Below are 27,016 nucleotides of genomic sequence, written 5' to 3' on the forward strand. Positions count from 1 at the left end.
GCCATGGTTCTTTATAATAATTCCAGGCTGTTAATGTTTGAAACATTCAGGGTTACACTTTATGCTTTTTCTTTGCTACTTGTTAACTTGCTTTCTCAGTTGTTTCAAGATGATAATAGTCAAAAGCAAGGAAAATAAAACAGGTTTTGTGAAGGTTTTGCTTCTTCTTTCCTTATTGCGGGTGCACAGATTAAGCCACTAACTAACATGGAAAGTAAGGAGAGACTTCAAACTTGCTCAAAAAGCAAAATTCAGACCTTACATAACAGGAATCCAGGGAAAGTTGAAAACCCGAGAAAAGCTGACAGTGTGAATTCCTGAGGACTTTTCTAATAGAACATGTTTCTCCCAATAGCTCCAACTTGAGGAATGCTGATGGATGATACTATGGAAACACTGTGGAATTAGACAGTGATAAATAGTAAAGATTGTTTTCTCATTGGAGCTACTGTAGGATCTGACTGGACTTCAGGGGTGTAGTGTAAGCCATATGTAGACCTGCAGGGGTTACATTTTTATTCCTCTAGGCCAACCATGAACCCTGACGGCAAAAATACCAGGTGTTCTTTATCAGATGGCTTTCATCAGCTGCAACCCTATGTTTCCTAGCTGAGAACTGAGCATGGGATAAATAACATGACCTCGATTCTTGGCTCCGTGGGACTGTCGAGAGTGGCATTGAGCCAGTGTGCACACACTTGGTAAACAGCTATGGTATAAGATCACTGGGAGTCCTGCCCCTGGTGAGTCTCGCCCGGGACCCCAACCTCGAGGGTGTCCAAATTTCCTCCAGCTGGAGTGACGTCCACTGCTGCTCTAGTGCAAGGTAACAGGGATGGGACTCCCTGCTGATTGAAGGGATATAAGCATTTCTTAGTGCCTATTACTCTTTTATGCATTGCTCTGCCTGAGCTTATTGATGTGTCACTTTGTAGTAGCTGTGTAACCATTTGGCAGTATTAACCCTGTAATAGTAGTGATGTAGAGAAATTAATAAAAGCAATTATCCTTAATTCATAATCCTGTTTGTCCATGGCCGTGTGGGCTGACAATGGGGAATCCAGAGAGCAACCTAGATGTAGGAAATATATTTCAGTCTGTCTGGTTCCTGCAGGACTAATGGACTCAGACATTGGTGTGTCTAACTATGCTGCTTTGTCGATGAGAACTGTACCAGTAGCCAAACTTCTTTTTATTTTAAGCCTTCCATTTTCCAGAGCAGAGTCATGCCCCATGATGTTTGTTAATTAGATTCACCATTTTCTAGATTACATAAATTAATATAATCAAGATTTTATGTCATCTTCCTACACACTATGATACTTGTCTTATCAAAGCTGTGCTGTGTTATTAATTATTACTATGTATCATTAATTACACAAACAAAACTACATTAAAAGAATATAATTAAGGTTGCAAAATTAAGCTCTAGAAAGGTAAGAAATGCCAAAATTAATGTAATCTCTGCAATTTTAAAGCAGCCCTTTCATCATGTTTTTTCCCATAGGACTCCTGCCTCATTTGGTGCACAAAATGGACAGTGTTCACTTCGTGAGCAGTTATTGAATATTTTGTAGTGTTCTCATTGTTTAGTGTTGGCTCCCAGGGTTTATTTATTTTACTTTATTCAAACCCTATTCTAAAGACTAATTTATTGTTTAGTTCATGGGCTTTTCTATGGCACACATCTGAGTGCTTCACAAATATTATTTTACAGAAACTGCTGGAGAAACTGCAGCATGGCAGTATGGAGCCATCGCATGCACAGAGGCAGCTCTGACTTCATGGAGAGGAGGCAAGCAAGCCAAAGAACCGGAGAAATGGCTGTCCAGAGGTATCCCTTTAAGCACGTGTCTCAGACAGCCTTAGGCAGTAGCACTCAAAAGAAACTGCTGACCTAATGCCCTGCCTAATTTGGTTCTGGGTGGTCTTAATGCAAGATAGTGTCCAATCAGTGTGGCCGCTATATCATTATGCTTTTTGTATGTAGATGCGCTATTTCAAAATAAGCTTTCCTGGAAGATCTCTTCTGGAAAAGCTTATTCCGAAAGAAGCTTGCAGTGTAGATGTACCCTCAGTCTTCTCTCTTCTAAGCTGAAAAATTCAAATCTTTTAAATCTCTCTTTATATGGGACCCGTTCCAAACCCCTAATCCTTTCTCTTGCCCTTTTCTGAACCTTTTCCGATGCCAAAATATCTTTTTTGAGATGAGGCAACCACATCTGTATTCAAGATGTGGGCGTGCCATGGTTTCATATAGAGGCAATAAGATGTTCTCTGTCTTATTCTCTATCCCCTTTTTAATGATTCCTAACATTCTGTTTGCTTTTTTAACTGCCACTGCACACTGAGACTACGGCTACACTGCCGTCTTTTTGTGGAAGAGGATATGCAAATTGTGCTCCGCATTTGCATATCTTCTTCCAATTCTTTTTGCGGAAGAGGTTTTGCCGATAAAAAGCATTGTGTAGATGGGGCCATTTGTTGGAAAAATACCTTCTTCTACAAGATCCTTTATTCCTCAAAAATTGAGGTTTACAGAATCTTGCAAAAGAGGGGATTTTTTCAGAGAACTATCCACAGTGACTCCAAGATCTCTCTCTTGAGTAGTTGTAGCTAAATTAGTTCCTATCATTTTGTGAGTATAATTGGGATTATTTTTTCCAATGTGCATTACTTTACATTTAGCAACATTAAATTTCATTTGGCATTTTGTTGTCCAATCACTTAGTTTGGTGAGATCTTTTTGAAGCTCTTCACAGTCTGCTTTGGTCTTTGCAAATTTTGCCACCACACTGTTTGTCCCTTTCTCTAGATCATTTATAAATCAGTTGAATAGGATTGGTCCCAGGACAGACCTTTGGGGAACCCCACTAATTACCTTTCTCCATTCTGGAAACTTACCCTTTATTCCTACCCTTTGTTTCCTATCTTTTAACCAGTTATCAATCCATGAAAGGACCTTCCCTCTTATCCCATGACAACTTACTTTACTTAAGAGGCTTTGGTAAGGGACCTTGGCAAAGGCTTTCTGGAAATCTTAGTATACTATATTTACTGCATCTCCCCTTGTCCATGTTTTCTTTGAGGGGGTCAACAGACTCTAGTAGATTAGTAAGGTATGATTTCCCCTTACAGAACCCATGTTGACATTTCCCCGAACAAATTATGTTCATCTATGTGTCTGACAATTTTATTCTTTACTATAGTTTCAACTAATTTACCTCGTACAGACGTTAGATTTACTGGTCTATAGTTGCCAAAATCACCTTTAGATCCCTTTTTAAATATTGGCATCACGTTAGCTATCTGCCAGACATTAAGTTCAGAAGCTTTCACATATGTGATGCAAGAGAAAGTTATTTTCTGGCTAACTAATTTCTATTGCATTTGTCACTACACCTGAGTGCCTAATTTAACATTATGGTAATTATTTTGTGGTACACTTTGAAAAGGGTGGATTCCACATCTTCACATCTTTGAGTTTTTATATTTGACTCTAAATTTCCTTGTTTGCAATGCTTTTTTTTTAAAGGGCAAATGCAAAGTTCTTGGCAATTGTTTTTATCCTTTAAATAGTAGTATGTATGCTCAGCATCATCTTACCAGGTTCCCCCCCCTGAGAATTTCTCTTTCTGTGGTGTGTTTTAAGTTTCCCCCAAGGTTTCCCCACCTTTTTGATGGCCTGGTCCTGCTATCGATCTTTGTGCAAAACTTTTCAGGTGGAACTGGTGACATTTTTGCTCAAATTGTCTCCTATATCAATATCTACACAGCAATGAGGAAGAGTGGTGAGCTAGGGGAAATGGGTAAGGCTGCCTGGACTTAGCCTTAGCATAAGGTAAAGCAACCCGCAGCTGGTCATGATTACAATGTGAGAACTGGTAGATGGCAAACTCATTCCACTCAGTCCTAACTTGCTCTCCATGCCAGTGGAATTAGCAATAAAACTTCATGCCAGATGACCTCCCATATGTAGGTGAAATTATTTGATTCAGCTGGCCAGAGAGGGCCAAGTTTTTACCATTTAGTGCCACCTGAATAGTGAAAGTTGTCTGGATCAAGAGAATAGAATTCAACCCTTTAAATGGAGATCACTAGCAGGCTCATACCCTAAATAATTGTAATTAAATAGACATTTTAACAACATTTTAATCATAGCGGGGAGCCCGGCATTTTTTAATGACAAAATGACAAAAAGAAAAGATTCAGACTAACACGGCTACCCCTCTGATACTTAAAAAAGAAAAGGTAGTTCAGAGTTTGAGATTGCTGTCAATTAGTGGTAGAAGTCCTACTGAAGGTCATATGCCTGGCTTGAAAGTAGCACTGAGCACTAAAAATATCTTCTTAAAGAGAGACACCTTTGTGGCAAGATCTGTGCATTTCAATAGAAGGGTTATATAATGGAGCGAGAAAGAGAAGAGGTTCTATGAAGGAGGAGGAAATTAACTAGACAATGGATAAGGTCATTATGATGCTAAAAAAGGGAGAACCTTTTAATAAACTATTGTCAAAAGTGAAACAAAACATTCTGTTCCATTTGCCTCCAGGTGAAACTCGTTATCCAGCATATGTGGCACTAAAAAGAAAAGAAAAAAACCTCTGCTGGAGTTATTCTTGAAACAGAAATGGAGGCATGTCTGATGGAAAACATGCTCTTCCCTATCAGAGTGGGAATGATGCGAGAGATTTTCTGGTCCAAACAGACTATGATTCTAAAACTACACGGAGGAGCCCAATTGACCCTAACATACAAGCACCGATGGGAATCTCCACCTGCAGATTTTATTCCTTTCAACTCCCCTATTTTCTCAGCATTCTTCCCATTTCCCAGGATGCTTAGAGATTCTCTGCTTGATAAGGATTCATGGCTGAGGAGTGGAAAGGGCTATGAGCAATAGGAGGGCTTAGTGAAGGAAGGAAACATACTGTTCTGTCACCACGCTTATGGGGAGTCTGCTCAGAAGCTGAGGGCTTTAAAGAGCAGCTCCAAGGGTTATTACCCAAAGAAAGGAAAGTCCCATCAGCATAACAGCAGTGGCAGTAGGATACAGGGGCAGGGAGACCAAACAGAGAGGCAGGGAGCAAGGAGGCAATGTGGAGTCCCAGGATCTCTGTGCAAATAAGACTGCCTCTGCTTGATCACTGCAGCTGTAGGGTTTGGGATGAACCTCTGCGTCTTCCACAGCAGGTATGGAGAGCAAACCCAATTATCCTCTCCTGGTGGGGAAAAATTGCCAGGAAATACTGCAGGGGGTGGGGACAAGGCTGAACATACTCCCTACCTAACTTTTCCCAAGACTTGTTCATGGGAGGTGACAATTTTATTATGACAAGTTTAACTCCCATCATGAATAAGGGGGATTTTTTTGTCAGTCCTCCAATATCTAATTAGAGAGACGGTTGTGTTATATGGAAAACAAGCTATGTGATAACATACAATATATTGCCAATGCTTGTATGTCCCTAAGGCACTGAAGATAAGTAAGTTTCATGCTGCTTAAATTGGTATATGTAAACATAAAGTCAAAAGTGACCACTGGTCCATCAAAGCTAGAATGGAGAAGCAATCGTGGGCACTCATTCCATTAATAGGAATATCATCTCTCTTCACAGAGGGCTAATTTGGAAGTCATTCCACAGACAGCCTGACATTGACTTCTGTGTTTTGTTTTGTCCTTGAAAAGTTTATCGGCTCAAGCTGCTGTATTTCAAAGTACAAGTTGAACCTCTCTAGTCTAGCACCCTTGAGACCTGACTGGTGTTGAACCAGAGAATTTGCAGGACCATGGAAGGTCAATATTGTCTAGCAGAATTATTAACATTTCCACTGCTTACATCTGACGAAGCGGGTCTTTGCCCACGAAAGCTTATGCTCCAATAAACCTGTTAGTCTATAAGGTGCCACAGGACTCCTTGTCGCTTTTGCAGATTCAGACAAACACAGAGACCCCTCTGATACTCTCTCTCTGTAACTGGCCTGTGAAATTCCTCTGTAGAAGAATGGCTACTTTTAAATTCATTAGTGAGTCCCCAAGCCGGTTAAAATGTTCCCCTACAGGTTTGTGTGTGTTACCATTCCTGACGTCTGATTTGTGTCCGTTTATCCTTTGTCGTAGAGACTGACCAGTTTGAGGGGCATTGCTGGCACTTGGGCTATGTCTAGACTATGTTCCTCTGTCAAAAGAGGAATGTAAATGAAGCAAATTGAAAGTGCAAATGAAGCACGGATGTAAATATCCCCTGCTTTATTTGCATATTAGTGTCATAGCCCTTTTACGAAAAAAGGGTTTTTTGAAAGTGAAAGTGCAGTCTAGACGCAGTTCTTTCAAAAAAAAAAACCTTTTCCGAAAGAACCCGTACTCCTGAAAAAATAAGAAGTTTGGGTTCTTTTGAAAGTTTTTTTTTTCAAAAGAACTGCATCTAGACTGCACTTTCACTTTCAAAAAATCCTTTCTTGAAAAAGCACTTGGACGCTAATATGCAAATGAAGCGAAGGATATTTAAATCCATGCTTCATTTTCACTTTCAATTTGCTTCATTTATATTCTTCTTCTGACAGAGGAATGTAATCTAGACATGCCCTTGATGGCATAGATCACATTAGAGGATGTGCACAGAACCCTGAGAGCCAGGACTAGTGGCTGTAAACAAACTTTATGGAACTGCAGGAAACTTGGTCAAACCCATGATAAGTAGACATTCGGCTAACTAAAATCATGCCATATCATGGATGTTGCCAGACCAGAGAGTACCCGATTAAAGAGGTTAAACCTGTATAGACATTGTAAACAAGGAGGGGATTGAGCCTTTCAAAGAGAGAGATATTATGGGCTTTGTCACATAGATACCATTTTATCCTACCGTCAGCAATAGAAGCCGCCCCTCAGTGCTTTATTTCTAATGAAAAAGGCTGATAGAGAAGATTGAATTTTTCTGCTAATCTCATTTTCACTTTTCAAGCATTAAACTGTGTTTGAACTGCTGTTTCAGTTTCTAAAGAGATTACCCTCAAACTAGAGAAGTTAGAAATAATTAAAGAATGTTGATGATGAAGTGATGATATTGGGCACAGTGGCCACTCTGCACTGGCATAATAATTAACTGCATATTAATTTGACATGGTTTACGCATTCTGAGGCCCTAGTTGAAGAAAAATCCCAAATGCTAGACAGGATGGCCAAAGATTGAATGTAACTTTATTTGAACAAATAATCGTGCATAACAAGATTCTAGTGTTTAATCTGTGGATTGTAGCATAGCATCATAGCTGATCTTTAACTCAGATGAGTATTATCATACATTGCCCTCTCCTCAGGTGCCTATCTCCCCCTTTCTCACTCTCTGAATTTAAATCAGGCTGCTTTCACCTTTCCCCTTCACACTGGATGGGTGTCAGCTGGGGGCATAGGAAGTTTCCTAGCTCCCAATTTCTGAGATAGATTCCATCCTGGCCCCTAGTAGCCAGGGGGAGCAATTTCTGGGGAAGTACTGCTTGATACCTGTATCTCTGGGATGCTCATTTGTTTTTGGGGGAACAGCACATGCACATGTTAATGTGGGTCAAACAGTTTCCCCCTATTCTCAGCCTCAGGCTGAGATTTAAAATATTCAGGCTTGAAGCAGATGCCCAGCATGGAAAGCTTCAGCTCAAATGGTTAACATTTGGCATAGTATATGGAACTCATCTTTAAATTCTTACAACTGCTATTCCCTCGCTGAACACTCACATTTTCCTGTCTGACATTTCTGAAACCTGAAATCGCATCATCCAGTCTGGATTCTCTGTGCTGACAAGCCAGGACTCATGCAGAAATATACTGATTCCCGTTAATGGAAAGTGTCAGACAGCCTTACCTACAGGGGTCACTACTTGTCATTGGCTCAGGAGAATGGAGCTTAGGTGCTCCAGTCACAAAGCTATAGAGTCGCTCTCTCTTTCACTCTGGCCCACTGACTCCTGCAATATGCATCCTCCTCAGTGGGGCGCTTCAAAGGGAGAGAGTGTGGGTTCCAGCTGGCCGTTCTTTTGAAGCAACTAATCTGGGGTCAAATCAGTCAGTGTCAGAAGAAGGTTCTGACAACCCTAATTTCTCTGTTCTAAAATTTGATTTGTCAGTTTCACATGCGTTCACTTTTTTTGATTGTATCACTTTGGTATATATGGTTGTGCCAATTTTCTTCCACATATTGTTCTGAGGAAGTGGGTCTGGCCCACGAAAGCTCATCACCTAATAAACCATCTTGTTAGTCTTTAAAGTGCTACATAGTTCTGTCTTTTGTTTCACCCATATATAAGAATTCAATATGGAGTCTGCTTTGGGTTTCATTTTTAATCTCCCTCTTGTACAGACTTTTCCCACCAAAATAACCTTTGCACTCCTCTCTAATGCTTTTGCACCCCTCTCCAACCTATGCACTCAGCCCTCTTTATGTTGCGCACGCAGTTTGCAGGTGCACACTGCTCCATGATTCTGCACACCACCCTTCTGTTTTGCACCCAGTTTGCTACCTCTTGCCCTCCCGCCTCAGAGGGTTTATAAGCTTTGCCCCGAGGGAAACTCGGGTTTGTCTGTTTGTCTATCTGTACGTGTGTAGGTCATTGTTTTCCCGTGACGATCCACCATTTTGTTATTTGTGGATACTGGACCAAGATTGCTGAGGCTAGGCCTTGGTGCGGCAGCCACTGTGTGTGTGAGAAAGCACCACACATCAGACTGGACGGGTCTACGAAGTGGAAGGACTCGTAGGAGCCTTGCCCAGAGGGACCGTACCATGACTGAAGTGTGGATCCATCAGCTCCAGGCGTGCTGTTCCAGTCGGGAGGATCAACGCATCGAGGGATCTCCCTGCTGTCCTTCCTCACAGCTTTAAACTAGCCATGAAGTTGTAGGTTGCAGGCCTCAATCGCTGCTTTCTTTTGTAATGTATACCTTTTGTGTTGGGGATCTCTCTCTCTCTCTCTTTTCTTCTAGGGATAGGGTGGGATTGTTTACTTGTTACTGTTGTGCTTTACCCTCTTGAAATATCTGGTTTGGTCTGATTTGTGGCAACAATCCAATGGTGATAGATACATAACACCAGGCTGATTTGTTCTTCTGTACAGAGACACCCTAACACCTTTAATTCCCAATTGGCCACATTAATTGATTACCTGAGTCTCTGGGGTAACAGGAGCGTCTACACGGCACTTTTTTTGACATAGAGCACTTTTCCTCTGACTTTCCTTACTCCTGGTACAATGAGGGTTACAGGAGTCAGAGTAAAAAGTCCTCCAGCTTGATAGTATTTCGACATTATTTCAAAATAACTGCCTGCTGTGTAGACGTGGGCTAAGTTATTTTGAAATAATGTTGTCGTGTACTTACCCTTAGTCACCAGGGGCCAGGACTTGACTTCTCCCAACTCCTATTGGCAAGGCCCTTGATATTGTACAGCAAGTTGGATGTATCTTCTGCAGCAAAACCCCAAACTCTATAACTCTATTACAGTGCACTAGAAATTCTATTGTAGCATCAGGTGACCTAAACAGGAGATTTTTATATTGATTTTTATATTGAATCAAATCAGTATAAATTTCATTACCTTATGTTGATGTTTTATGGAGAAGAAATTGGAGATTTTAGCAAGATGGGTAGGGGACCCTTGGAATTTTTGACAACTGGGATTATGGGACAGGCACACTATCTGTTACCACTAAAAAATGCCTGTCAGTTAAATGGTTAGCACTATTGCTGTTTTATTGCTATCGTTAAGTTTCATAGTTAACAAACCAGATGGAATGAATGGGCACCACTCTTAAAGCTATTGTTTTAGGCTCTGTACAGATTCAGGAAGACAACACTCTGTTGGTTTGCACTGGGTTCTGATAGCAAAGGTTTTCATTGCTTCTAGAACATACACGATGCATACTTTTTTATGCGAACACTTGGATTCTGGAGCACAGTTATGGGGCAAGGCTGTAAGATCTTCATGACTCTTTGTTATGTGTTTGCAAAGCACCTTACACAAAGGGGCTGGTGCATTTTCGGCAATATAGATGACAATAATAATGGGTGGATTCTGCAGTAAATTTCACAGTTGTGGAATGCCTATGGCTGTATCTATTAATTACATGGGGGACCTGAGGGCACTCATTACCTCTCAGGATCAGCCCCCAAATAAGGGTCACATATCATCAACAAGGTTAGTTCCTCCTGTGGCTGAAAGGAGAACAAGGCCATTCTATGGGAAGTTCAGTAAGAAACGGGCAACTCCTTGTATAAATCTTCAGCACTCATGACCTGATCCTGCAATGGGTAAGAGGAGTGGAAGATGAGGCTTTAAATCACCCAGCTGGATTAGATTCTCAGTGCACAAGCACTTCCAAGCCTACACATTGGTCTTTGGTGCTCTCGCAGTTTACTAACATTGTAAATTTCAAAGGAGCAGCCAGTCACTAAGCAAGGTGCAGGTAAAAAAGATGACGGTGGATTGCTATAACAACAACTTTTCTATATATCTGTGGTATGATCAGCTTCCTTAATGATAAAGAGAGAAAAGGCAACTACTAAATTTTAAGGTGACCCACAAACATTACCAAATTCATCAATGTTACCAGGATATGTTGAATTCCTGACCTCTCTATAGGTAATGCAAGTGCATTACTTAAAGCTCATTTTTATCTTTTTTATTTCAGGTCCTTCTCCATCTACCTTTATAAAGGCTGGCTGGCAAACTCCTTTTTTGTTGAGATGTATGATAATCACAGATAAAAAATACTTTGCTGAAAAACAGAACCAGCTCATAGAAAAGTGACCTTAAAGACATGTATCTATCTATATATTTTAGAAATGTGCATCTGTCTGTCTGTCCATCTGTGAGTCTGTTTATTCAAGAACTCCTCCTAAATGGTAAGAGCTAGGACCACCAAATTTAGTATGCAGCTTCCTCTTATCCCAACTTAATGCAAAATAAGGGGTTAGTTGCACCAGGAAAATGGGAAGTGCTGGGAATGAGATTGTTTTCATAACATGGAAAGGGAGGGAGCAGAGAGAGGAGGGATGAGATTCTGAGAGAGGCCATAGGGGGCAGTGAATGCAGAGGAGAGCTATATGCAGAGTGGCATTGGGGGCAGCCATACCACGAAGGAAGTGGCCAGCAGGGCTGGGGCTCTGCTATCTTGCCTGCCATCAGACTGTGGTTGGGAGGGATGAAACGCCTGCTGGTTGGGAGGGATGGGGAGAGAAAGCCCTGTTGCCCAAACCTTTTTCCCCCAGTCCCTGGCCACAGCACTGGAGGTGGGGGGCAGGGGAGAGAAAAGGCTGCAGTGCCAGAGGAGGGAGACAGAAGCCCCCTGGCAGCTAGTGGTGTTTGGGTGAAGCGAGAAGACTCCTGCTGGCCAGGAGGCTAGGGGTAGAGAGAAGGCCCTTGGCAGCCGGGGGGCTGAGAGGAGACAGAAGCCGCCTGCTGGTTGGGAGGGATGGGGAGAGAAAGCCCTGCTGTATGGGAGCCCGCAGCCCTCACTCTCACACCTCCCTCACTCCAAGCTCCTACCCTGACTCCTGCATATCCCACACCACCAGCCCCTGCCCTGAAGGACCCATGCAATGGGATATACAATTTTCTCCTTCCCTCTGAACAGCCCTCTGGCACATACATCCCTGAGGTGACTATGCCTCTGAGAACAGCCAGATCACATTGGTAAAGTTACTGCATTTGGGTATTATATTACCCTTTTTGTAGGTCACTTTTTAATTAAACAACTGACCTTGCACAGTGGCATAGAGCCATCTAATCAGTTACTCTAGCCACAAGGTTACAAGAACTACATCTTAGTTGATTCTGAAACCTTAGGAATACAACAGTATATAACACCAGCCAGAAACAAAATAACCAGCTGCATGTATGTAGGGATATACATAATTGTAAGGTTCTGAAATGCTACCATCTTGTGGCAATAAAATATATACCTATCCTTTTTTCTTTACTTTTCATGGATGGCTGGGACATGAGAGTGATGTTTATTTGTTCTGGTAATAGTGTGTTTTTATGTGTGTTTTGGCATTTCTGCTTTCAATAGTAACAGGACTTCAGAAAATCACGCCCCATATTTAAATGATGCTCATGCAGCTATTTATTCATTTATAAAGCAATGGATTGTTTTTTCTCCTTCTCTCCCCAGCAGGTGTATGTACTGCATGAACAATTCTCTTGTGGGGGAGAGGATGAGAGAGGACCTCCCATGACAGATGTTAACACACTCAGGGAAACTGATGAGGTGGGGAACAGGAAAAGGGGCAACTATCCAGGGTTCCAGTGATTTAAAAGTGCTTGGAACTTCTGTTTGCTGCCACCACTACTGCATCAGTGACCAGCCTCCCAGATCCTTTAAATCGCTGCCGGAGCCCTGGCAGAGTAGGCTGGGCAGCACTGAAGGGCTGGATGGGGCCTTTCCCAGCCCACATCACTTCTGCCCAAAGCCCTGCCCTTTCTGGGGGCCTGGAACTGCTCCTGCCCCCACCTTGCCCGGGAGCGGGGCAATTCTGTCTGTGGCCCTGAACTCTTGGGAGGTGCTCTGATACTGTGATGAGGACAACATTCATCTAGCCCATTTTATGGCCCTAGTCACTATGGTGATTCTGAGTGCCTCACAATACATTTAACCTCCCAATTCCCCTGTGAGGTAGGGAAAATGGTGATTTGAGGCATAGAGATGCAAAAATACATGAATAATGTCACACATGAAGTCTATGGTAGAGCATATGAATGGAGGATTCCCAAGTCTTTGGCCATTGTCCTTTCCACATGAAATTATATAGAATAAAAATATTTAAATCCTCTACTATTTGATATTGAGATAATTGGGCTCTGAACATTACAGTATACACTGTAAATCATTGGGAATGTCCTGTTTTATTCTGTCTTTGAAGTTTCTAAAGACTCTAATCCATGAGCCTTTCCTGCTTGCATATAATCATTTTACATTTAAAAATGAGTTGTGAGACTTGCTTATTTTTCCACCTCTAGTGTATTTCCAATAATGAAGGTTTTCTAGGGGCTCTCTGGAGGTCTGGCATCTTTGATTAGCTTTAGGAAGGAAAGGCTAGAACAGGTGGTTCAGTTCCTGACACTGGGAGAATGGAGAGAGTTTGTGTCAGATATATTCCAGTGGGGGAGAGTCCTTAATTCAACAGGACCACATGAGAAAGTATACACAGTCAGTTAGTTCTGTGATGAAGGTTAATGTGACTCTTTTAAATGGTTAATGAAATCTCTATTGGGCTAGCTAAACACTACTTAAACTTAGTGTTAGTTTTAAGACTGTGATGTTCCGGGAAATGATCTAATTGATGTGACTGTAATTAGAAAAAATACATAAGGTGATGCAAGTTAGATTCCATGATATTTACAAGGGTGAACCCCAATATTTTGACAGTTACACCTAATTTACAGCAGTGCAGGTAATAGCAGAATAAGAAGGTCTACTGGGATTAAATGACTCCTACACACCCAGCTCAACTCATGGGGTTTCTTTCAGTGGTGTAAAACAGGAATAATTCCTCCTCAATCAATGGCACGATGCAAATATAGTTTTGTAACTGTCAGGAGAATCAGACCCCTTGGACTTACTTTTAGACACTTCTTGATGTGAGGGTGCATCTAGACTGGCAAGTGTTTCTTGCGCAAATACTTTGACGCTCCCGCTCAGGGATAAACCCTCTTGCACAAGAATACTTGCGCAAGAGGGCCAATGTAGATAGGCACCTTAATTTTTTGCGCAAAAAAGCCCTATGGCTAAAATGGCCATCAGAGCTTTCTTGCGCAAAAGAGCGTCTATACTGGGCACAGATGCTTTTGCGCAAAAGCACTTTTGGCGCAAAAGCATCCGTGCCAATCTAGATGCTCTTTTGCGGAAATACTTTTAATGGAAAAACTTCTCCGTTAAAAGTATTTCCGCAAAATCATGCCAGTCTAGATGCATCCTTGAGTGTACAAGAATCTAAACTGGTGTAACTTGCAAGAAGAAGGTGTTAGATAAACTAAGGGATAACTTATTTTAACTTTCTTCTTCTGTGACTCCTCTGCAGTTGTTCCACTACTTCACTCAATGATTCGACCAAAAGAATATTAACTAGACTGATTGTTTCAAGGCTTTTACTTATCAATACAAGTTTAAAATTGTAGTATTTCTGTTAGATTGTGACTAGATCACATTTATAATAAGAGGAATAAAGTCCAGCCCACTATTAATCCTTAGCACTTTAATAGACCCAATTTTAAAAAGCTGGAAACATTTATGAGCCAAATTAGCTGGGAGGAGGAATTTAATCAGGAAAATGTAAATCATAACTGGGAATAATTTCAGAAGAGCCACAAGAAAGGAGGAAAACTGTGCTGGTTAAATAATATGGCTTAGCATGAAAGTGAAGGCAGCAGTGTTAAAACAAAACAAACAAAAACCCAACCCCAACAAGTGGAAAAAAGAGGAATTCGGTAGTAATGAATATAAGTTAGAAGTTAGGAATTGTAGAAAAATGTTAAGGGAAGCAAAGGAACACATGGCAAACTCAATAGCCAGTATAGTTAAGGACAATAACGAATTATTTAAATATGTTAGGAACAAAAAGAATGGTGACAATAGTATTGGTATTGACTAGATGGAAATGATAGACTTATCAATAGTACAGCAAAAAAAGTGTAATATAAATATTTCTATTTTCTATTTGGGAAAAAGTATCATCATGGTGACAACACCCTTTCTATTCCACTCATATCTCTGGAGGTTAGCAAAAAGAAGCCACTAAAGTTAGCTATTTTTAAATCAGCAGATCCAGATAACTTTCAACCGAGAGTTTTAAAAAAGCTTTTTGGACCATTAATATTGATTTTCAGTGGCTCTTGGAGCACTGAGAGATTCCAGACGACTGGAAGAAAGCTAATGTTCTGTCAATTTAAAAAAAGGATATACAGGGTAACTCTGACCCTTGTCGTTAGAGGCCTATCAGCCTGAAATCAATCCCTTGCAAGATAATGGAGTGGTTGATATAGGACTTCATTAATTAAAACAACAACAAGGGAAGGTAATGTAATTCATGCACATCAGCATGGGTTTATGGAAAATAGATCATGTCAAATGAACTTGATTTTTTTTATTAGATTACAAGTTGGATCTCCCAGGGAATGGTTCTTGGCCCTATACTATTTAATGTTTTTATCAAGGATCTGGAAGAAAACAGAAAAGCATCACTAATAAAGTTTGTATATGATACAAGAATTGGGGGAATGGGAAATAATGAAGAGGACAGGTTACTGACTCAGATCCATCTAGATCACTTGGCAAACTGGACCCAAGCAAATAATATTTATTTTAATATGGCTAAATGTAAATGGATACATCTAGGAGCAAAGAATATAGGCCATACATTCAGGATGGGAGAATTCGAACATAGGAAGCAGTGACTCTGATGAAGAGTTGAGGCCATGGTGGATCAGCCTGATAAGAACTCTCAGGGTGTGTCTACACTGCGGGGCTTAACTCAAAATAAACTACAGGCAGTCCCCGATTTACGTGGATCCGACTTACGTCGGATCCCTAGATACGAACGGGTGAGGCAACTCCCGCACATGCGCAGCAGCATTCCCGGGGCTCGCTCACCTGGGTCCTAGGATCCTCCTCCTCCTCGGGCCGGCTCCGACTGGGGTCCCGCAGAGCTGCCGGGCAGAGGAAAAGTGCCTCCCCACGCCCGCTGCCCCCTCCCCTGAGCAACAGGCTGCCCCCTCCCCTGAGCAACAGGCTGCCGAACAGACAAAAGCAGCCTCTCTGCCCCTCCTCCCCTCTATACATGCCGGGCTCCCGGAGCACAGCAGCGTCCCCGGGGCTCGCTCACCTGGGTCCTAGAATCCACCTCCTCCTCCTCTTCGGCCGGCTCCAACTGGCCTCTGCCTGCAGCAGCTGGCCACAGGGACAGGGATCCCGCAGAGCTGCCGGGCAGAGGAAAAGTGCCTCCCCACGCCCGTTCCCCCCCTCCCCATGGCCTCGCATCCTGCACGCCTCTCCCCTCCCCCCCTGCCAGCAACAGGCTGCCCCCTCCCCTGAGCAACAGGCTGCCGAACAGCAGACAAAAGCAGCCTCTCCGCCCCTCCTCCCCCTATACATGCTGGGCTCCCTGGGCAAACAAAGACTCCACCAAAACAAACAAAGTGCTGGCCTCATTGTGTTAGCAAAAAAAGGACCCTCCTCCTAGAACCCTGGGTGGTGTGTGGAAATAAAGCTATTAGCTCAAAGCATGGTGCAGAGCTGTTTGGTATTTGATGAGTTACTCCTTTAGTCCTGAGTTTGTCACAGGGACAGAAATAGATGTGAAATCTTCTGAACAGGGGAACAGACAGCAAAACAAACATTAGAGGGGAGTTAACCTTTCCCTATGCTATCCAAAACTAAAAAAAATGTTTGGCTAGAGTTTCCCCTACAATATGTACCAGTTCCGACTTACATACAAATTCAACTTAAGAACAAACCTACAGTCCCTATCTTGTACGTAACCCGGGGACTGCCTGTATGCAAATTGAGCTACGTCAATTGCATATCTTATTTCAAAATAGTTTATTTCGAAATACGGAGCGTCAACATAGCACTTATTTCGAAATAGAGCACTCTTCCTCTGACTTCCCTTATTCCTCATACAATGAGGGTTACAGGAATAGGAGTAAGAAGTTCTCCAGCTTGACAGTATTTTGACATTATTTCGAAATAATATAGATGCAGACTGTGTTATTTTGGAATAGCGCTAGTCATTTAGAAACAGTGTTGCAGTGTAGACATACCCATAGGGTATGTCTAGACTACAGAGTTTTGTCGACAGAAGTTTTGTCGACAGATACTGTTGACAAAGCTTCTGTCGACAAAGAGCGTCTACACTACATTCAGTTCTGTTGACAAAGCAAGCTGCTTTGTCGACATGGCAGTGTAGACGCAAGGACAGTTTACATGCAATAATACCTTCTGTCAACAGAACTCTGTTGACAGAAGGCGTTATGCCTCGTAAAATGAGGTTTACCAGCGTCGACAAAACTGCTGAGTTCTGTTGACGTTATGTCTACAGAACTCAGCGGTAGTGTAGACGCAGGTATAGTTTCGTCGACAGAAGTCCACTTGTGTCGACAAAACTCTGTAGTCTAGACACACCCTTAGTGTGATGCTATTGTCAAAAGAGCTCATGTGATCCTGGATGCATGAACATGAGAATCTCCAGTTGAAATAGATATTATTTTATCTCTGTACGGAACTAGTGCTACTGTTGTTGGAATACTGTGTCTAGTTCTGCTGCCCATTGTTCAAGAAGGATGTTGATAAATTGGAGAGGGCTCAGTAAAGAGTCATGAGCATGATTAAAGAGATTAGAAATCCTGCCTTGCATCAATAGCCTGAGCTACTTCAGTATATGTAGCTTAACAAAAGAAGATTAAGCAGTGACTTAATTACAGTCTATAAATACTGACATGGGGAAACAAATATTAATAATTGGCTCTTCAATCTAACAGAGAAAGGTAAAAAATAATCCAATAGCTGGAAATTGAAGCTAGATAAATTCAGACTGGAAATAAAGCATAATATTTTTTTACCAGTGAGTGTAATTAATTATTGGTACAATTTACCCAGGATTATGGTAAATTCTTAACACTGATACTTTTAAAACAGGAGACCAGATGTTTTTCTAAAAGGTCTGGTCTAGGAATCATTGGAGGGAAGTCCCTGCATTATACGGCAAGTCAGACTAACTGATCCTAACAGTACCCTTCTGTCCTTATAATGTATGAGACATATAAAAATTAATTAAAAAACAACAACAGTACTCTGGTGAATATATTGGAATGTGATCAGTGGTAGTATAAACATGAGCACAGCTTTCCAACAATGGTACAATGGGCAATTGTCACGCACATTTTAATGTTCAGCAGACAAAATACCAGTGCCTACCTAATTAATCATTTTGCAAAAATAGTAATAAAACCACTAGATGTTTTTTAGGAGCAGAAGACCATTATCCTATGACAACATGGTAGTCCAATTACTATCTTTTAAACATGCTACTAATTGGAAATTAAGTAGTTATTGTAAAATTTAAGGAAGAAGTGATTATCATGACTAATTGGGGTGACTTTATCTGCAAAGCTGCTGTAGCTTTAGATGTTTGTATTTGGTTTCCTATTCTGTGAACTGATTGTGATACCCTCCACAATGCTTTGCTATGCTTACATGCTTGCAAGTAAGCACACCCACAGGCAGGAAATCTCAGTCATCATTTTTAATACCTTCTTTTGGATGAGAAGTAGAACCAAGGCATTGATCACTTGTGCCACTGATTTTTTTTTGTAGTCTATGGAAGGGAAATTAAATCCCAAAAACCTCGCCAAATTCCATTCTGCGTAATGACAATTTTGTCTACTGAAACTCCCCAGCAGTGTCCATCAGAAGATTTGTCCCTTTTTTCCCCCCTTTCCTTTGGTGCTTTGAGAATTACTATTTATAATAAAGTTTCAGACTTCTGAAGTACCTGGCTGCAGTAGCTAACTTATGCTTCTGATTAATTTTGTATAATTCAGTAAGCTGTAAATAAATGGATTAAAGGGCCATTTGACCTTCAGGAAGAGGGTGCTTTGATTAAGTGCCTTTGGGAGACAATGGATAATTCTGGATAATGATTTAAGAGGATGGAGAACATTTAGCTAACATTTTATAATATGCATTTATATGTGTGTCAGTGTATGTGTATAATATACATTTAATATACATGAGATTATCTGTATGGGTGAGGTATGTGTATGTATTTATACATGCAGGTATATGTATATATGGGTTTTATTTTTATGGACTGAGGCAGCATGTAAATCTGGTAAATCTGAATTGAATGGATATTCAGCAGTGTGCAGCAAAGCCAGCAAAGCACTTCAGGTTTTCCCCATTCACGAGACTGTAGTGAAACTTATTCAGTCTAAAGAGGCAGAACCTTAGGCAAACAGCACAAGTTAGATGATTTCATTGGTATAAGGGTCTTATACATGTTATCATTAAAAAAAACCCCATGGATAAGTAAATGTAGCGGTTGTTGGTAAAAGGTGTGAAAATGACAGTCCTGGAATCTTTGTCTTTTCTATCCAAATCACTGGAAGTGCAAGTTTACCCCCCCCCCCCCCCCGTTCATCAATATCTCTCAACTTAGACTACCCCCAGCTACTATAGGTATGTGGGGAAAAAAGATCTGAAAGAAGGATAAGAGATATGTGAAACTGATAGGGGGGGGGAACACTGAAGCATCACAGAGCTGCAGTCTACAGTCCTCTCCTTGCGAGAGTCCAAAGACTGCAGTCTTGGCTTTTAAAATTAGAGGCAGCCAGAAATCAATGAACCTGAAAAGACCCTTCCAAACTAGTTTCTTGACCTCTTTAGATCTAAAAATTGGCCCTTCTTGGTTTGAAGCCAGGTTTCAGCCTGAAGTGTATTAAATCAGCAGGGTTATATAAACCCTAGTGAATGAGAGATATAATGGAAACACTAAGTCAGTCTTGACCTTACCCTGATGAATGGCAGGCTACAGGACACAGGTTCAATCTATATCATTTGCTTTCAATTTCTTTTTTTTTTTGGAGGGGGGAGATATTTATTTATTTTTACACAACTCTTCACCTAGCCCCTTCTCTTTTCCTTCATTTTACTGAAGGATTCATGGGGGAAGGTGAACTTCACAGCACAAACAGGGAAAGGTCTAGGCACATGACATTTCTATTATATAGCAGTTCTCTACTATGTGACTGATGACATTTTTAGTTCACTAGTTTTATAGTTTAAATAATGACCCTGAAGAAAACACAAAAGTAGCAGCAGAAACAATGCTCCACTCCCCACTAACCAGCCACCCAAAAGTACCTGTTCTTTCAAAGTAAATGGAGATGGAAGGATTTAGTTTGCACTGGGACTATGGGAAATAGATAAGACAGCTGTTCACTTCTACTAGAGCAACAGAAAGAGCACAGACTGTCCTCTGGGAACTGAATTAGAGTACTGTGTTGCATTATAAATATAATTGCCTAAATACAGATTGGGTTCCCCCAGGCTGCTGAATAGACCCAGGCTGACTTAATTCAGCAGGTTAAAGAACAACCTTTTCTCCAATCAGTTAAGGAGTGCAGGGAGGGGCACTATTGCACTGTTTCTGCTAATTAATTGAGGCTATTTCAGTCAGATGAACCGCTAATAATCAATGATGGCTTGGTTTTTCAGATTGGCAGCTCCCACTGAGGTCAGTTGTATGGGGCAGTGCTCAGCACTTCTCAAAATCTGGCCATGAGAACTGTGCTTAGAGCAAGGTACTGGGAGTCAGGCCCCTCCTGAACTTTGTTTAGATTCAGGCTATGTCCATACTGGCAATTGAGCAACAAACTTTTTGTCAATCAGAGGTGCTAATCTTCCCCACAAAAGACAAAAGTTTTGCCATGAAAAGTGCTGGTGCAAACAGCTCCTAGTGGGCAGAAGCATTCAAAATGAAGTATTTTGTTGGCAAAAGTGCCAGCAAACGGCAGCTACGTTGTCTGACCTCTAGTGAGATGGCTCTCACCATAGCCTTGTCACTAAAAGCTGCATAGTGTAGCTAAAGCCTCCATCACTGATTTAATGTGTGACCTTGGGTAAGTTCCTTTACTTCATGTGTGCCTCATCTTGCCCATCTGTAAAATGAGGCATGATGCTACCTACAGAACCCACCAGGGTGCTGTGAAACTTAGGATATATCTACACAGCAGCTAGGAAGAGTAAATCCCAGCATAGGTAGACATATGTAGTCAATCTTGTGCCTAAAAATAGCATCATGGCTGCAGCAGCATAAGCAGCTAATGGGGTTAGCCACCTGAATATAATTCTGCCCGGGGCTGGCCCTAGACCAAACTGCCCCAGGCAAAGTGCCCCTCCTTCCATTTATTAATCTTTCGAATACTTAATTTTTATTGCATCTGTTTCATAACTTCAATGCATATTTTGCATGCATGATTGATCACTGTCCTATAAGAGGATAAATCTGCATGCTAAGATCTGTAAATCTATACTTATTCATGTGAAATAAAAGCATATAAAGTCTCCTTTTTGCTTATATACACTTTTGAATTTTAATTATAACAAATGTACTAACAAGAAATTAAATTGCATCAATATTATTAGATGGGCCAGTATTAAATAGTGTTAGAGTATGTGATTGGCTTAGATTGTTGACCATAGTCCTTTACTTCAAAAGGTCACTTACAATTACACACTAACCTAAGGTTCACAATATTGCAGCTGGGCTGTCACTTCACTTCCTTCTGATATCTCACTGACTGGCAACACCTATCCTTTTATATACTCACAAGGGCACAACTGGAGGTTCAAAGAAAATGGAGTTCTCAAAGTCTGGAAGGTTGCAGGAGATTCTACAGCGATCCAGAACATTCTAAGTGGTTAGTGCAAAATGACGTAACAGAGAAAATCTCTGAAACATTTTACTTCTAACATTCTATTTTCCTGTTTGTCACTAATGACAAAAATATCTTCCTGAACTCCACGTTCCCCTTCCCCCAGCCCACAACTCATGTAGGGTTGCCAGATGGTTTCAACAAAAATACCGGACACACTTGACATTACAGCACAATTAACATTACATCTTATTTAGAAAATACCGGACATTTATATTTTCTCATTTATATTTTCTCAATTTGTTTCCCAAACAGAAAACTCAAATACTGGACTGTCGGTTCAAAACTGGACACCTGACAACCCTAAACTCATGTAGGCACCTGGGTTTAGATTTGCCAGGTGTCTGTTTTTTGACTGGAACACCTTGTTGAAGCACAGCTGCCTAGGCTGTTAAAAGTCTGGTCAGCAGCACAGAGGGACTAAGGCAGTCTCCCTGCCTGACCTGAGACTATGTGACTCCCCAAAATGGCCAGCATATCCCTGCAGCCCCTAGGCTTAGGGTTAAGTAAGGAAGCTCTGCATGCTGCCTCCACCCAAGCACAGGATCTACAGCTCCCGAGGTGAGAACCACAGCCAAAGTAAGCTGCAGGGATTGTGCACGATGCAGAGCAGACTGTCTGCCCCTTTACCTAGGAGCTTGACATGCTGGGTGCTTCTGGGACTTGTGTGGAGCCAGGGCAGGCAGGGAACCTGCCTTAGTCCTGCTGTACTGCCTGAGGTAAGTGCCAGCTGGCTGGAGCCTGTGCCCCAAACTCTTTTCCCTAGGTTGGACCCCACCCTCCTGCATCCAAACTCCCTCTTGGAGCCTATAGCTCCTCCCACATACCAACCCCAGCCCTGGTCCCCCTCTCACATCCTCTCTCTCACTCTAAATCCCTCATCCCCCCAACCTACTATAGAGCCTGCACCTCAGCTGGTGCCCTCACCCCATCCTGCACTAAAATTCCCTGCCTCAGCTGGGAGCCTCTTTTGCACCTGAACCTTTAACTCCTGGTCACACTCCAGAGCCTGCCCCCTTAGGCTACGTCTACACTGGTAGCTTCTTGCGCAAGAATTCTTTTGTGGAAGAGTTGTGCAAAAACTCTTCCAGAAGAGAGTGTCTACACTGGCATGTGCTTTTGCACAAGAGCATCCTTGCCAGTGTAGACGCTCTCTTGCACAAGAAAGCTCTGATGGCCATTTTAACCATAGGGCTTTCTTGTGCAAGAAATTAATGTTGCCTCTCTACATTGGCCTCTTGCGCAAGAACAATTGCGCAAGAGCGCTTGTTCCCTAGTTCTTCTTCCATAGTTCCATAGTTGTTCCATAGTTCTTGTGCAAGAAGCCCTGATTTTATACAGTAGAACATCAGTTTACTTGCGCAAGAACACACGTCCAGTGTAGACAGGCAGCAAGTTTTTGTGCAAGAGCAGCCGCTTTGTCGCAAGATCGCGCCAGTGTAGACACTGCTGTACTAGTGTGAGCCCTCAAATTTCTCCTGCATCCCAATCCCATGCCCAATGAGTGAGGGTGTGGGAAAGCAAGCAACTGGAGGAAGGGAAGATGGGGGGGTGGAGGCTCAGTAAGTGAGGGGAGGCAACAGTGTTTGGTTTTGTGCAGTTAGAAAGTTGGCGACCCTACCTGTATTGCCTGCCCCTAAATCTGGTTCTGATTCAGCCTGACCTCTTTGTAAGTATTTGGACAACTAGTGAGAATCATTGTTTGTACAGCTGCAGCCATGCTGCTATTTTTAAGCACTATCCTAAACAGAGCTAGTGGGGTAATATATGTATATCTACCTGTGTTATAGTATATGCTTCTCTTCTACAGCCCACACTTACTTGGAGCAAATTCATGGGTTTTTTTTACCATGCCCCACTAAATGGTTATCTTCATCAAGCTCCTGCTTTATCTCACTTGCCTGAAATTACAGTCCACTCGGGAAAACAAAACACTCCTGCCTCAGCATGTCTATGATGTAATCCTCACACAAAGGGACCATGCTAGGGAACCTCCCAATTGTACCCTATTCTTTCTATCATGGTCCTTCCTCAATAATTTCCCTTGTCTCTATCTTCCCCTATAAATGTAGATTTTTACTTCAGGCGTATTTTCATTTTCCAAAACCTTCATGCAGTGTGGCTCATCCAGACAAGCCACTTTAAAAAAAGAAAAGCCAGAGACAGCTAACCGTTTTGATTGCTAGCTGTGAAAAGTGCCTCTCAGGAAATGAAATGACACCTGGGACTCTTCTTTTTTCTCCATTTGAAGCAAGCAGTAATTTTATTACAAAAGAAACAGATGCAGCATTTCCTTTGAATTACCCCTTTACTTCAAGTTTACTTCTCAGAGTGCATCTTGATTCATGACCAAAACTCAAATGGCTTAATGCTCCATGTGTATTTTGTAGGACCCTTGGGTTGCTTAAGATTTGAAGATACTGTAACTAACACTGATCCCATATCTCCAGCCCTTATTCAGTTCTCATGGAAGTTATCCTATAACTATGTCATAGAAACAAATCCCCATAGTTCTTTAACACAAACTCACCAACCTATTGCAAGAGAGCTATAAATAAATATGGCTAGCCCATAGCAGTGATGTGAAAGTAATGTAAGTTAAAAGTGAGAAATACTGATTTTTATTCCATGGGGGGGAAAATCAACTCTGTGGAATGAGTAACATTTCTATTGAAGTTAATGGGAGTTGCACCTACTTATACTAGGGCATCATTAGTTTTGTGGATAGGCAGATGGGTTGGTGTTTATCTCACCTTCACGTGAGATGCCTTTTTCATACTTTGCCTGCCTCCTTTGCTAAAAGTTTAAAAATGGGTGCTGGAGGGTAGGTTCTAGTACAATAGCATTGTAGAAACACTGATTAAAAGAGTGCCTGCCTTGAAGATCTTCCACTATGAGCATAGCAATAAACTGGTGATAATTGGAACTGAGTGTCACTAAAGACATCTCATGTGAGGATTAGCAAGTATCCATTAAATGGGAACAGTGTTTAATCCTTGCTGAGCTGGGAAGGGTTCAAACGGTTGACCTACAGATGAAAGGTGTTTTAGCTCACTAGTAATGCATAAGACACCCAATCCTAATGAGCCAGCTGTGAGAATGAAGCTTATTTTATGTAAAGGTAAATTCATTAAGACTCTTTTTTCTCACTCTGGATATGCAGATCTTTTCATACCATCATTCAGTAGTGGTCAAAACTGTTGCACTCATAGGAATTGGAAAAAAGAATTGATAACTAATCTCGTGGCGCACACATTACAATATGCAAATTATGTCCCCCATGTTTCTTAAGTAACTTTTTTTTAAATGGGGTGGAAAAGAAGTGAGTGACTTCTTGCCGAAGTGGGTTGTGCCCACGGAAACTCATGATACCATCTGCATCTACACTGGCATGATTTTGCGCAAGAGCATCCATGCCAGTGTAGATGCTCTCTTGTGCAAGAAAGCTCTGATGGCCATTTTAACCATAGGGCTTTCTTGTGCAAGAAATTAATGTTGCCTGTCTACACTGGCCTCTTGCGCAAGAACAGTTGCGCAAGAGGGCTTATTCCTGACCGGGAGCATCATAGTTCTTGCGCAAGAAGCCCTGATTTCATACATTAGAATGTCAGTGTTCTTGCACAAGAACTCACGGCCAGTGTAGGCAGGCAGGAAGTTTTGGCGCAAAAGTGCCTACTTTTGAGCAAGATCGCACCAATGTAGACACATCCTACATGTTTTGTTAGTGTTTAAGGTGCTACTAGACTATTATTGTTGTTGAAGTTTTTCCTGATGTGCAGTTAGATTGAGCAAAGGAGTCCCATTCTTCTCTTTTTCCTGGTAAATATTGCATGTCTCATGGCATTTTAAAACATTCATTTCTGTCCAGGGTGAGTACTTCTGGCTGGCAGGAGTCAAAAACTGGGATTATTTTGTTAAGTAGGGGGCTCAAAATCTTTCAAGTAATGACTTTCATGAGATCAGAACTTAGCATTTTCATTCATAAAAATATTGACAGATCAGTTTTAGTTATTATTATTTTAGTAGCTGCAGTTAAGTATTTGGCTGCCTAGAACATTGTACAGTGACTAATATTACAATACAACTTTTGCTTAAATTTGAATCTTGAAATATGTTCCTACCAGGTATGACACTCTTTTTTTTTTTTGCCCAGAAATAAGTACTGTACTTTTGGTAATGACCCACTCTCCTTCTTCCACAGCTGCTTTTGTTTCCTTTGACTCCCACAACTACCCTTTCCACTCTACTGAATATCTAACAAATCTAAGCAAAGTATGAGCAAACTGCATTTACATAGCGGAGTTAGTCTGTAACAGGAAAAACTTAAAAAACAACAGTCAAGTAGCACCTTAAAGACTAACAATATGTAGATGGTGTCATGAGCTTTCGTGGGCACAACCCACTTCTTCAGATGACACACCAGGGTCTCTTCCCACTTCCAGCTAGCTGTAAGGGATGCATTCTTTCACATCTTGCTTATGTTTGTGGTTGTTGGCTCAATGTTGCCTGAGGAGTGGTATCGTGGACCACAGTTCTTAGCCCTGAGCTGTAGTCAATACTTTAGATATCTTTAGTGCAGGCCACTGACTGCCTTGAAGATAAGGAATGAGAAGTTGGATTTGAATAAATAGCCTATAGGAAGGCAGTGTAGAAAGAGGAGGGACTGGTCTTGTGTTCGTGGTAGTCCCTGGTTGCTAAGAGAAAGTGAAGCATGCTGTACTATTTGCAAGTTCATGGCTCATGCATGTGTATATTGCATCTATCTCTTCTCATTAGTTGTTCCTACCCATTAAAGCATTTTCATACAATATTAAGCCTGGATGTCAAATGGCTTGGAGACCCTAAAATCCCCCCTGAAGTCATTGGGAAGTGTAGATGCTAAAAACTTAGTAAAGATAAGGCCTATCCCTCACAGCATTTTCCTTCAATAGAGCTCAAATCACTTTACAAAAGAGGTACCATCCCCATTTTATAGCTAGGGAAACTGAGAGGTGAAGAGAGTTGCTCAAGGTCATCCAGCACACCAGTGGCTGAGCCAGGAAGAGAATTGAGGTTTTCTGAGTCTGTCTAGTGATCCAGTCAGAGAAGAAAATCTGCTGCATTGCAATTCCCTTTGGACAGGAATCTTGTCTTTCAGTTGTACTGTAAAGCATCAAGCACTCTTATGCAAAATACTCTCTGATTTTTGGCACTGTAATTTTTATGAAACCTCTATAGTCTGAAATGCTTGTGTCCCCAATCTGGCATTAGTCTATTATATTTTCTTGTTCTTTAGGAAGCCCCAATTCTATAAATAGGTTGGGTCCCCCCAACATTCAAATATAATTTTAATAACATTTAGCTTTCCCTGTAATAATGTTAAAATCTATGGCATAGCCAAAGTGCTTCTAATTCTATGTGAGTGTGTTCATTTAATAACTACAAGGTGGGTTACTGAAATTTCTTTCAGCTTTACATACTAATCTTTTTTTTTTCTGCTTTGTTTTGTGGGAGTGAACTAATTGATCAAGGCCACTGGGAACTGCCAAGAAGT

General features: G+C 41.5%; 1 protein-coding gene across 3 annotated transcripts in view; it reads left to right on the forward strand.

Moving 5' to 3' along the window:
• Positions 1-27,016, forward strand: part of RNF152 (ring finger protein 152) — a 242,485-nt gene that overhangs the window by 139,399 nt on the left and 76,070 nt on the right. Inside the window, exons 3-4 of one of the 3 annotated variants that reach the window (XR_012901725.1) lie at positions 1,718-1,834; positions 4,554-6,159. The exons of 1 other annotated variant lie outside the window; for it this stretch is intronic. The gene's annotated coding sequence lies outside the window, so the exon portion shown is untranslated. Of the gene's footprint in view, positions 1-1,717; positions 1,899-4,553; positions 6,160-27,016 lie in introns of those variants that run through there. One more of the 3 variants, XR_012901724.1, reaches the window with a different exon arrangement.

Source organism: Pelodiscus sinensis, chromosome 2 (assembly GCF_049634645.1).
Source record: "Pelodiscus sinensis isolate JC-2024 chromosome 2, ASM4963464v1, whole genome shotgun sequence".
Lineage (NCBI taxonomy): Eukaryota > Metazoa > Chordata > Testudines > Trionychidae > Pelodiscus > Pelodiscus sinensis.